This window comes from Mandrillus leucophaeus, unplaced genomic scaffold (genome assembly GCF_000951045.1).
Source record: "Mandrillus leucophaeus isolate KB7577 unplaced genomic scaffold, Mleu.le_1.0 Scaffold81, whole genome shotgun sequence".
NCBI lineage: Eukaryota > Metazoa > Chordata > Mammalia > Primates > Cercopithecidae > Mandrillus > Mandrillus leucophaeus.
The window spans coordinates 673,300-686,165 of NW_012108808.1; the positions used below are offsets into that span (position 1 = coordinate 673,300).

At 41.7% G+C, this 12,866-nt stretch overlaps 1 protein-coding gene and 2 pseudogenes across 3 annotated transcripts in view; 1 reads left to right on the plus strand and 2 right to left on the minus strand.

Annotated features, from left to right (window-relative positions):
- The window catches only part of CPE (carboxypeptidase E), a 133,204-nt gene that overhangs the window by 30,977 nt on the left and 89,361 nt on the right, over nucleotides 1-12,866 (plus strand). The window lies entirely within an intron of this gene.
- Nucleotides 4,575-6,902, minus strand: LOC105530298 (annotated as a pseudogene). The gene has a single exon (XR_001004626.1). The product of XR_001004626.1 is annotated as a trifunctional enzyme subunit alpha, mitochondrial pseudogene (transcript).
- On the minus strand, nucleotides 7,538-8,408 carry LOC105530297 (annotated as a pseudogene). Its single transcript, XR_001004625.1, has one exon. The product of XR_001004625.1 is annotated as a histone H2A.Z pseudogene (transcript).

Here is a 12,866-nt window from a genome sequence, read left to right on the forward strand (position 1 = left end):
TGAGTAGCTGGGGTTACAGGTGCGTGCCACCACACCTAGCTAATTTTTGTATTTTTAGTAGAGACGGGGTTTCACCATGTTGGCTAGGCTGGTCTCGAACTCTTGACCTCAGGTGATCCACACGCCTTGGCCTCCCAAACTGCTGGGATTACAGGCATGAACCACCGTGCCTAGTCACATATCCTCTTTTAAAGGAGTTCCCAATATACTAGGGAGGATAAGACACATGCATATGTTATGATAAGACAGAAAATGACAAGTACCTTAAGAGTAATACAAAGCAAAATTTGAGACTGAAGAATGGAGGACACATTTAATAAGGGTGCTCACCAAGATTTCTGATTAGCTTAATCTTGACCAGTGTAGAGGAGAGAAGAGAATTCTAGGAGAAACAGTAGCATTCATCGGTGTTATAATCCCAGCCTCTCTAAGATTGGGTTCCAAGGTAATGTTCAGAGGATAATAACGGAGCACTTTGTGCTTAGACTTTGCTGTACGTGTAGAGGAAGCAAAATCTTTACAAGTAGTCTTTGGTCATATCATATATCATGAATATCCTTAAATGCTAGGCTGAGGATTTAGACTTCATTTTTTCGGGAGTTAATAGAAATAGACCATTTGTGAGCTGCTAATTTAAGAAAAGGATATTGTATGCTTTTGACATATTTAGGGAGGTATTGCGGCCCCACTGTCTGGAGAGAGATATATGGTCATCAGTTTGAAATGAAAATCATTTCATGGCAGAATTTGAGGACAGAGAAAAAGATTTAGGTGTCATTTGCATGACTGGTGAGGGTGAAAACGGTGATTATGGATGAGATAACTGAGGGAGGGAGAATAGACAAAGGAGAGAAAGTGTATCAGGCAGAAACTTAGAACACACCATTTTTAAGATTAAATGAGCAAAAGAGAGCAGAGAGATGTAGTCAGAGAAAGAGAGACAGTAGGTATGATTCAGAGCTGTAGTCTCAAGATAGGACTGGGGGCATATGACGATGCCAAATGCTGTGGAAGTTAATGAAGCAGAGGATACAGTAAAGGTCACTCACTCCCAGCACTGGTTGGAAGCCATTGGGGACATTTGGGGAAGTAGTTTCAGTAGAATCAAGAGGAAGAAGTTAAACAAATGGATAAGGAGTAAGCGAAGGGCAGTTTCACCTCTAACACTCACCTTTTCTCTCACCCATTCATCACACCAAGCCTTTCTTTTTCTAAAGGCTAGTCAAGTGAAGCAGTGGGAGTAAAGAAGGAATAAACTAAGTTTTTTGAAAGATTACATGCTATTTTCAACACACACTCATTCCTGAACTCACATCATTGTGTGGTCACTGCATTACTCTCTTCATGTGGTTCTCACAAAGGGCCACTACTGATTTCTTAATAGGGTGACCTTATGTGTTGGTTTCCACCATGTTTGGTGTTGCTGTGGTATTTGTTAATAGAACCCTCTTTCACCCTCAAAACTGTCCTGGTTTGGATGATAAGTTATGAGTTATCCCAGCTCTTCACCACCAGTTCTAATGAGCAGTTTTCAATCTTTATCTTACTTGACCTTATTTGATTTTTTTTTTCTTTATACAGCTGACTACTCCCCTTTATTGTGACTTGAAACCCCACTTTTGATTTGTACTGGATAGCTCTTCCGGTTCTCCTGACACCTTCTCAGTCTTTTCTGGGGCCTTCTTTTCTGTCCACTCTGAAAGTGGTGCCATTGTTTAGAGTTCTGTTCTTGGTTTCTTCTCTTCGTTACACACCTTTTCTGTAGACAAGCTCACTCATAACAACAGGTGCAGTTACCTAGAAGCCAGTGATGGAAAAATATAACCCTTGTTTCTCCCCACTGAGCTTCAGATTTGCACATCCACCTGCCTAATACACCTTTATTATAAGTGCTACTCAACATGTGGACAAGAACTTGAGCGTTGGAGTGAGACACAAGGCTGCCGGCTCTGCCATTTAATAGCTTAACGGCCTTAAAGAAGAAAGTCTCCGTGTGGCTCAGCTTCCACTCCGTAAAATCGTGAAACCTGTCACGTAAGGTTTACGTGTGGGTAAAACGAAATAGTGCATGTAATGTGCTGGGCACAATTCATGGCACACAACATACACTTAATGAATAACAGAATGCATTATTATTTCCCAAACCGTATTCTCCTCCCATTATTTCTTGTCTTGTGGAACATCTGCCTTCCTGAGTGGAGGAGGGTTTATGTGTGGGGGAACATGAAATACTTTTGGAAAGATTGGGTGATATCACAATATATGAGGCCCTGAAAGCTGGACAGAGGAATTTAGACACAATGGTGGGTTATGGGGCTTCTGCAGTCTTGTAGGCATAGAATGATTCTGTGGAAAGTGGTGTTGTAGTAAAATTAGTTATTTTAATATTAAGCCAGATGTTGTCAAAGTAGGGGCTGGGAGCCTGGGCAAAAGGCTGATAGAGTAATACTGGCGTAATTTGATAAGGACCTGGAAGAGTGTGGTGACAATGGAATGAAGAGGAAAGGATAATTAGGGAAAGGTGATAAATGGACAGATTATTTTATTTTTATGTCAGTTCGTTCTTCAGAAGGTTATAAAATATTTCCATCAAAAGATAGATTTAATAAAGATGTAATAACGCTTCTTTGTGGATCAAGAAGCCACTACTGTTTTGTACGATTTTTATTTGTGAAAGAGAAGGAAATGTGCTAATAATAATAGTGGCCAACATTTTCAGCCTGATTCTCTCAGTATTTGCTTAGATGATCATTCACCTCTTCAGATCTGTGAATGAATTTTGTAAATGACTGGGTCCCATTTATAACCTATATTATTCCTATAGTTACATAGAATTATTGAGATGCAAAATTCAGTCTTAAAGGATGTTGGTGTTTCTAGTGATTCTGGCCTGTTACATGACACCTTGTGAAATAGTTTGGATATCTGTCCCTGAACAAATCTCATGTTAACATGTAATGCCTAGTGTTGGAGATGGGTCCTGTCGGGAGGTGTGTGGATCATGGGGGCAGACTCCTCATGAATGACTTGACGCCATCCCCTGGTGTGAGTTCTCACGAGATCTGATTAAGTGTGTGGCACCTCCCCCGCCTCACTACCTTTCTCTCCATGTAACGTGCATGCTTCTGCTTCTACCATGAGTGAGAGCTCCCTGAGGCCTCCCCAGAAGCCGAGTAGATGCCAGCATCGTTCTTGTACAGCCTGCAGAACCGTGAGCCAATTAAACTTCTTTTCTTTGTAAATTACTCAGTCACCGATATTTCTTTACAGTAATGCAAAAATGGCCCAATGCACCATGTAAACTAAAATATACACTTTTTGTGACAAATATGTCACAAAAAGATTTACTCTTCCCCCGAAGAGGAGTCAATACGAAAACTTGAAGAATGTGGCAAGTAGAAAAACAGAAATGAGAAAACTACCTTTGTTTTTAAAAAATATTTTAAGATATTTTTTCTTTGGAAATAGTTGTTTTGAAATCTGGAATGTAAAATGCCAGACTCCTCTTCTCTTTTTCTGGATTTGAAACAATCGAACACTGCGAAATATCTGGCCCTGAATTAAAATGCAGGCACACCAAATTTTGAACTCAGATTGAAAAAGTTAACACTGGGAATCAACTAGAAATTAATGATGATTATGAAGAATATTTTGATTGCTATTTGATTCTTTCATAGCTCTGTAAAACTTATGTAAGCAAGCTATTAAAAAACAAAAGCTGAAGGCGACTGTTTTATGATGTGTGTATCACAAAGGAAAGCATCACTACCTCTCATTGAAACAAAGAAAGGCTCATGTTAACTAAATGTGAAAAGACAGTGTAAGAAATTTTTTAAAAAATCATATTTTTGAGGCTGAAACACATGTCCCAGAAAACAGTTTATTAGAATTACGTTAAGCAAAAATTAACGTCTGCACACTGATGGGGAAGCTGTGTGGAGTTGTATGAAAAATGTTAGAGCAGTCTATTTTTGTAAAATCTGGAAGTTGGAATAGATAATCATTGGGGCCCCAGCTCTAAAATCCTACTACCACTATTAATGTGACAATGATTTAATTGTTGAACGAAATTTAAATTGTAACATATGCCATGGGGAATGTGTTTTCTGGCTTGCTAACAACATAAAAAGAGGATGTTGAAAGCCTGTTGTAATTCATGTTTTTAATTTCATACTTTTTTTTTTTTTTTTAAACAGAGTTTGGTTTTTATTGTTATATGTTTGGCTGGGTGCAGAATTGCCCTCGCCACCCCTGGCCACCCTGGCTTCCTGGGAGGAACAGGGAGACAGATGGCTCCAGACAGCTCTTGGCTGCCACTCTAGGCCTCAGGGCTTATACAATGAGCACAGGGGCTTCCACCTTCCACTAGGAAGTGCTAACTCTAATTCACAGTCAGACTTCACCAGGAGGGAGAGATGATCTTGGCTGAAGGCACTTTAATCAGGGAGCAAACCCAACGCCGGAGTTTGGCTTCTTTCTCGTAACTCTGATAAATCTAGACGCCACTCTGGTGGAGAACCACCTCTGCCGGAAGCTGGGGTTAGTGCACTGACTGAGTGAGGCATGAGGCCTGCTCACTGGTAACACTTCTTGTTAGGGCTGTTAGTGTGGTCAACTAGCAGCTGGCATGGGGTGAACTCTTTTCCATAGGCAGCTTCATACCTCTTGAGCCCGTCCACTATCTTCTGGGTGCCATACAGATGCACAAAGCAGAAAGGCCCTCCAAGACAAGGTGGGAAGCTGAGCCCAAAGATGGCTCCAGTGTCTCCCTCTACAGGTGTGGCCAAGGTCCCCTCTTGCAGGCACATGACTGCCCCACTCACTAATCTTGTCACTAGGCAGAACTGGATGTCTTCATCTGAGGAGACTTCAGACTTAGGAGGCATCTTCAGACTTGCTAAAATACTGTCCATGTCAGAATTCAAATTCTTACTCTTCACACCCTCCTGACAGATGGAAAAGCCCTACCCAGACTTGTGACCTAGAAAGCCCTTGGACACCATCTGTGTCAGCAGTTCTGGGTGTCCACCTCCAGACTGCTCCCCAAAGGCTTTGCCCAGATCTTTCGCCACATGTTTCGCTACATCCACACCAACTTCATCCACCAGTGTGGCGGCACCCATAGGAAAGCCAAGGTTTGTGGTCAGGGAATCCAGCTTCTTCGGGTCAACTCCTTCCTGGAGGATTCGGATGACTTCAGACATCATGGGTGCAAGACACCTGGTGGTATAGAAGCCAGGTGCATCCTTAACCATAATGATGACCTTCCCCTGCTTGAGACGGACTGCTACAGCTGAGGCACTGGTGTCTTTGGAAGTCTTCCCGGTTGTGATCATCTCCAGCAGCTGCCTCTTGTCCGCAGCAGAGAAGTAGTGCCTGCCAATCACCTTCTCAGGTCTTTTGCTGATAGCGGTAATTTCACTGATTGGGAGAGCAGATATGTTGCTGGCAAACACACAGTGATCTAGAGTCACCGCTTCTACTTCCTTTAGCACTCTGTGCTTAAAACTAAGGTCCTCAAACACAGTGTCCATCACCATGTTGGTCTTTTTAAAACCCATGGTAATCAAACTGCCCAGTCAAGTTGCTGACGATGGAATCCCTTTCAAATGATGTTAGAGCTTTCTTCTTCACTTTGTCAGTCAGTCCTTTGAACACTTGTTGCTGTCCTCGGCCTAGCCCAGTGAGTGTGGCATCTTTAAGTATAGTCTTTAGCCCCTTATCCATGGAGACTTGGGTGATGCCTGCTTCCATCATCCCTGCACCAAGAATAGCCAGATGCTTAACTTCCTTCTGTGGAGCTCCAGATGTTTTCTTCTTGCACAGGACCTGACCATGGTAGAGTCCCATCAAGGCCTTTGATTCTTTGGTCATTACAAGCTCTCCAAATTTCTGAGATTCAGAGAGATAACCAGCATCACTTCCTTGCTCAATTCTAGTCTTTACCATATCAATTATTTTCAGAGGTGCAGGATAAAGCCCTTTAGTCTGCTTTCACACGTTTTCTTCCACTTGTTTTGTAAATTTGCTCTCTGACAAATGGAATAGTTATGGCATACACTGTCAATTTTTCCACCAATCCCTTGTCTGTCTTTAGAGAGATCTTATCAGCTAGTCCTTTGGCAAAAGTAATTGTGACTTCTTCTAGGTATTTGATTTTCTGTTCCTCTGGAAGTTTTAGTCCTGGTCCCAGAGATTCCACCAATTGGTCAACAAGTCCCATTTTCTTTGCCCTATCTGCATGAATGTTTCTACCAGTCAGCATCATGTCAAAAGCAGCAGGCACACCCACCATTTTGGGCAGCCTTTGTGCACCTCCTGCTCCTGGTAAGATCCCCAGCGAGACTTCAGGAGCACCTAATACTGTTTTTCTGTCTTTTGTTGCTATTCTGTATTGGCATAAAATGGCAAACTCAAGTCCTCCTCCCAGGCAGGATCCACTGATGGCAGTCACAACAGGCTTTGTGGACTTTTCAATTTCTCAAATGTTCTCGGTGCTTCTTGTGATATCTGTGTTACTTCTTGAGGGGTCTTGCAAGTGGCTAACATGTTGATATCAGCACCTACAGTAAAGCAGCCTGGCTTTGATGAGATAAGGATGACACTTCTGATTTGATCACTAGCCCAGATTTCATCCATAACTTCTGTGAACTCTGAATGCAGCTCTTTGTTTATTCAGTGTTCTTACCTTTGAATGGGGAGAGTTAATTCAAATAACTGCCACGTCCCCTTTGACTCCATAGTTAATATGGGTTGTGGTCATCGAAGCAGAGGACCCTGTAAAATGGCAGCATCCATAACCTCGGGAGCGGGGGATCCTGAAGGCAGAGAAGCGGCTGAGGCTGCCAGTCGCCTGGTAGGCCACCATGTTGAGCTGAAGAGAACAGCAGTGGAGAGCTCTTCTCTTTAATTTCATTCTTACCTTCTGTATTGGCTTTTTTGATTTGTCATAACCAAGGAGAATACAAATGAACTGACTTCAGGGTTTTTTCCTCAGATTTCAGAGTTGTACTGTTCTTAAGCTCCCTCCTAAAACTTGCCTCTTTTATTAAATATTTTAATATTTAATGGCTGAAAATCTTTGTGGTCATTTTATTTTGTTGCAACTTTATTGAGATAGAATTCACATACCAAATAGTTCACACAATTAAAAGTAAATTTCAATGGTTTATAGTATGTCCACAGTGTTGTGCAGCCATCCCCACAATTGTAGAACATTTATATCATCACCTCAAAAAGAACCCCATACCCGTTAGCAGTTACTCCTCATTTTCCCATTTCCTCCCAATCCTGCTCCAACAACTCTAGGCAACCAGACTAATCTACTTTTTGTCTCCATAGATTTGCTTATTCTAGACATTTCATATACATCAAATTGTGCAGTATGTGGTCTTTTGTGGCTGACTCCTTCAACTTAGCATAGTGCTTTCAAGGTTCACCTATGTTGTAGCATGTATTAGTACTCCATTATGTGGATTTACCACATTTTGTTTTTCCATTCATCTGTTGATAGCCATCTGGGTTGTTTCTATTTTTTTTTTTTTTTTTGGGATATGACCTTTATTGAGCTTATCCACCAGAGTGGAAATAATGTCTGTACAAAACCGAATGTTTGTTACTATAACTTCTGCATCACAATTAAAATCCAGTTTTTTAAAAACAGTCAACTCAATCAAAACTCACTACTTCAGAATCAATAGCTTCTTTGAAGCCACAGTAACACTTAAATATGGTTAAGACTCGAATGAAGAAATTTGGTTGGTTGGAAAGCTAATTAAACTTCTGACTTGCTCAAATAGAATTACAAAAAGGCAAAATTGTGTTTTTCACAGAGATACAGTCCACTGGAATCACCAACACTGGACAGCTGTTAGAGTATTTAGAGTCCTGAGATAACAAGGAATCCAGGCATCCTTTAGACAGTCTTCTGTTGTCCTTTCTTTCCAATCAGAGATTTGTGGATGTGTGGAATGACACCACCACCAGCAATTGTAGCCTTGATGAGCGAATCCAATTCTTCATCTCCACGAATAGCAAGTTGCAAGTGACGAGGGGTAATACGCTTTACCTTTAAGTCTTTTGATGCATTTCCTGCCAGTTCAAGTACCTCTGCGCTGAGGTACTCCAGGATGGCTGCGCTGTACACAGCGGCAGTCGCGCCCACACGTCCATGACTGGTCGTCCTAGATTTCAGGTGTCGATGAATACGGCCCACTGGGAACTGCAAGCCGGCTCTCTGTGAGCGGGAAACCGCCTTTGTCTTGGCCTTTCCGTAGTCCTTTCCAGCCTTACCGCCAGCCATTTCGAATTCTGCTGAAGCTCAAGCAAGCAAGGCAGAGAAAAGGCTAATCGGACCCACGGTGAGATCCCACCACCTACTCCTTCGTCGCACCGCGATTCAAACTGCTGTTTCCATTTTTTTTGACTATCATGAGCAAGGCTGCTATGGCACTCATGTGCAAGTTTTTGTGTGGGTATGTGTTTTTATTTCTTTTGGGTATGTACCTAGCAGTGGAATTGCTGGGTCATATTGCAATTCTTTGTTTAATATTTTCAGGGACTGCCAGACTGTTTTCCAGAATGGCTGCACCATTTACATTCCCATCGGCAGTGTACAAAGGCTCCAATTTCTCTATATCCTCGCCAACTTGTTTTTTGCTGTCGTTTTGATTATAGCCATTCTACTGGGTGTGAGGTGATATTTTAATGTTGTTTTGATTTGCATTTCCCTGATGGCTAATGATATTAAGCATCTTTTCATGTGCTTATTGACCATATATCTTCTTTGGAGAAACTTCCAGTCTTTTTTTTTTTTTTTTGAGATGGGGTCTGGCTATGTTGCCCAGGCTGGTCTCGAATTCCCAGGCTCAAGGGATTCTCCCACTTCAGCCTCCCAAGTAACTCAAGTGGATTGCTGGGATTACAAGCATCATGCCAGGCTCCAATTTTTTCTTTTCTTTTTTTTTTTTTTGAGATGGAGTCTCACTCTGTTGCCCAGGCTGGAGTGCAGTGGCGTGATCTTGGCTCACTGCAACCTCCACCTCCCAGTTTCAAGCAGTTCTCTGCCTCAGCCTCCTGAGTAGCTGGGATTACAGGTACCTGCCACCATGCCTGGCTGATTTTTTATTTTTTAATTTTTTAGTAGAGATGGGGTTTTGCCATGTTGGCCAGCCTGGTCTTGAACTCCTGACCTCAGGTGATCCACCCGCCTCAGCCTCCTAAAATGTTGGGATTACAGGCGTGAGCCACTGTGCCTGACCCAACATTTTTTTATTTTTAAGAGACAGAGTTCTGCTGTGTCTCAAACTCCTGGGCTCTGGGGATCTTCTCACCTCAGCCTCCCAAGTAGCTGAGACAATAGGCATGTGGCACTGCACCTGGGGCTGTCTATTCATTTTAAATTGGGCAATTTGTCTTATTATTGTTGAGTTGTAAGAGCTCCCTATGTATCCTGGAACCAAGTCCCTTATCAGATATACGATTTGCAAAAATGTTCTCCCATTCTGTGGGTTGTCTTCTTACTTTCTTGATAGTGTCCTTTCAAGTACAGAAGTTTTACATTTTGATGTGGTCCAATTTATGTATTTTTCTTGTGTTTCTTGTGCTCTTTGTGTCATATCTAAAAAAACATTGCCTAATTTAAGGTCACAAAGATTTACACCTACGTTTTCTTCTAAGAGTGCTATAGCTTTAACTCTCACATTTAAATCTTTGATCCATTTTGAGTTAACTTTTTTATTGGATAGGTAGAGGGTCCACTTTCCTTCTTTTGCAGGTGGATATCCCATTGCCCCAGCACAACTTATTGAAAAGACTATTATTTAAAAAAGCATTCACCCCTCAGCATATTTTCACAAGTCATGAATTTCATAAGTGAGTAGAGGCAACTCAAAGATAGCAAACTACTTGATTAATGTCATTGGCTAATAAGGGGCACAGTAGGAATTTAAAAGCCTTAGGTTATCTGCTTCCAAAACCCGTACTTATTTCAATATACCAGTGGTTCTCAATTTTGAGCCTGTGTCAGGATCACCTGTAGGGCTTGTTAAAACACTGGTTGCTGGGGTCCCACCCCTAGAGTTTGATTCAGTAGGTCTGAGGCAGGGCCTGAAATTTTGCTTTTCTGACAAGTTCTCAGGGACTCTGATGTCACTGGTTCAGGGGCCACACTTTGAGAGCCATCATAATGCACTGTGATGGTTCCCCTATGTTCCTGATACTCGAAGAGTCTTCATTTGGGGTGGGGGGAGACACAGAGAGAATAATATAAAGTCAATAGTAGTGACAAAGGGCTAAGTGTGCATAGAGGAAGACAACAGTAATTTTGATTAGAATATTAAAAAAAGTTTCTGCAGGAGACATTATGGAATGGATTCGTTTATGGATAATCTCAAGCATTTACCTCCGTCTGGTGAAATCAGACAGCAACTGTCTCTCTTAACATTTGTTTGGTCACAAGTATGCCTAGAGCAGCTAAGCTCTCGAGCACATAAGCAAGTATATAGTGGAGTGGGTGGTGGTTCCAGAATGGTTGATGTGGGACATGCAGAGAGAGCACTTAAGTGTCAGATTATGACACTGAATGCAGGAAAGTAATGGGAGTGAGGCTGGTTAAAATTTTTCACCCACGCAGTCTCCCTGTGTTGCCCAGCTGGAGTGCAATGGTGTGATCTCGGCTCACTGCAACCTCTGCCTCCAGGGTTCAAGTGATTCTTGTGTCTCAGTCTCCCCAGTAGCTAGGATTATAGGTGTGTGCTACTATGCCTGGCTAAGTTTTGTATTTAACCAGGGTTTCACCATGTTGGCCTGGCTGGTCTCGAACTCTTGGCCTCAAGTGATCCACCTGCCTCAGCCTCCTGAAGTGCTGGGATTACAGGCTGAGCCATGGCGCCCGTTCTCCACTCATGCTTATATCCCACAGTCAGGGTTCAGTAAATCGATGCCACTTGTGAGAGAGACTAAAATAAATAATGGATTTAACTTGATGACTTTTTTTTTTAAACTCTGAGTCTTTCAGTGTACAAATGAAATCTTGATAAAGAAAAGATCAATAATAGCAGTATATCAATGCTTTTCTAAGAAACTGTGAAATACTGCGGTGACCTTATCCTGGAACAAACTAGGATGAGCCAGTCTTTATTAAATTATTTTATACTATACTTTATTTATGCTTACTTTGTGCTCATTCAGGAGGACCATTCATCTTGTTGAATTCTGTAACATTTCCTTGCAGGCCTAGTGTTGATGGGGTTTACAGGCTCTCAGGATTGTGTGCCAGTCGCCCTCTTTCTGAAGTAGTTTTATTTATAAACCACACAGGTTTAAAAAAAAAAAAACAAACACAAACAAACAAAAAAACAGAGGCCAGGTGCAGTGGCTCACACTTATGATCCCAGCACTTTGGGAGGCCAAGGTGGGTGGATCACCTGAGGTCAGGAGTTTGAGACCAGCATGGCCAACGTGGTGAAACCCCTTTCTCTACTAAAAATACAAAAATTAGCTGGGTGTGGTGACAGGTGCCTGTAGTCCCAGCTACTTGGGAGGCTGAGGCAGGAGAATCGATGGAACCCGGGAGGCACAGTTTGCAGTGAGTCAAGATCAGGCCACTGCCCTGTAACCTGGGTGACAGAGGGAGACTGAAAAAAAATCAGAGATTTTAATAGGTCAGTCTTCAACTATGTGAACAACTCACTCAGAACAACTTCGATTTGTAAAAGGTTAAAAACATGATTGAATTACAGAGCTAGGAACTGACTCCTTTTTGATGAAGCCTGATTATTAATAGTCTTGTTCACAGCTGTGCCCAAAGTAGAAAATCACACTGGCACTGGGTAAGTAAACAAAACAGGCCAGTAACTCTGCCAAAGACCTAGCTATTAATGGCAGTTTATTTTTATTACATATTTGGAATCTTGTCATCCCAGAAGGTGCTGAAATAGAAATTTAGTAATACTTGATTTAAAAGGCAGAAGTCCTGTAAGTTTGCAGCTATTAAAAAATGGAAAGAAAAGAAAAGTTACAAAGGGAAGGGGACCATATTTGTGTTTACATTTGTTGCTTTCCTCAAATGGAAGGTAGAATAATGTATTCGAAGATATTTTAAATATTAATATCTAACTGAAACCTGATATTAGATTAGAGAATGAGAAAATTTTGCTCAAAATTAATTTTCTTTTCTTTTAATTTATGGTGCTGCTATACCTTTTAGATTTAGGAAGGCAGAAAGGCTGTGTGTTTGTGTGTGTGGGGGTGTGTTCGTGTGTGTGTGTATGTGTGTGTGTTTGTGTGTATGTTTGTGTGTGTGTTCGTGTGTGTGGGGGTGTGTTCGTGTGTGTGTGTGTGTGTGTGTGTGTTTGTGTGTATGTTTGTGTGTGTGTGTGTGTGTGTGTGGGTGTGTGTGGGTGTGTTTATGTGTGGGTGGGTGTGTGTGCACTTGCACTTTGGGGTTCCCTTTCTGTGGATGTTTCAGGATCTGAGGATGAAGGATGGCAATCTAGCAGAAAGCCAGGTTTCAGGGGATGTCAAAGGTAATTTCACGACTATGTTAGTAGATAAATCCAAGACCAGAGAGCATGCTGAATGGAGGACATTTACATAGTCTTTCCAGTGCTAAAGGAAATAGGGAAGTGATTATTTCAAAATTACCTAGAGGGTCTTGAGCACAGTATGACTTAAGATAAAAATCTAGCTCATTGTCTCCGATAGTTGGCCTCTTTCTCCTCTCCAGAGGGAATATTTTTTCCTTTTTTTCTCCTCTGTGGAAAGAAAGTATTAATTAAAACAAAAAAGCATTGTTGGAAAGGGAGCTTTTTTAGTCGCATAGGAGAGGTGCTATTAGTACTTGTTTATTTAAAAATTGACTTTTG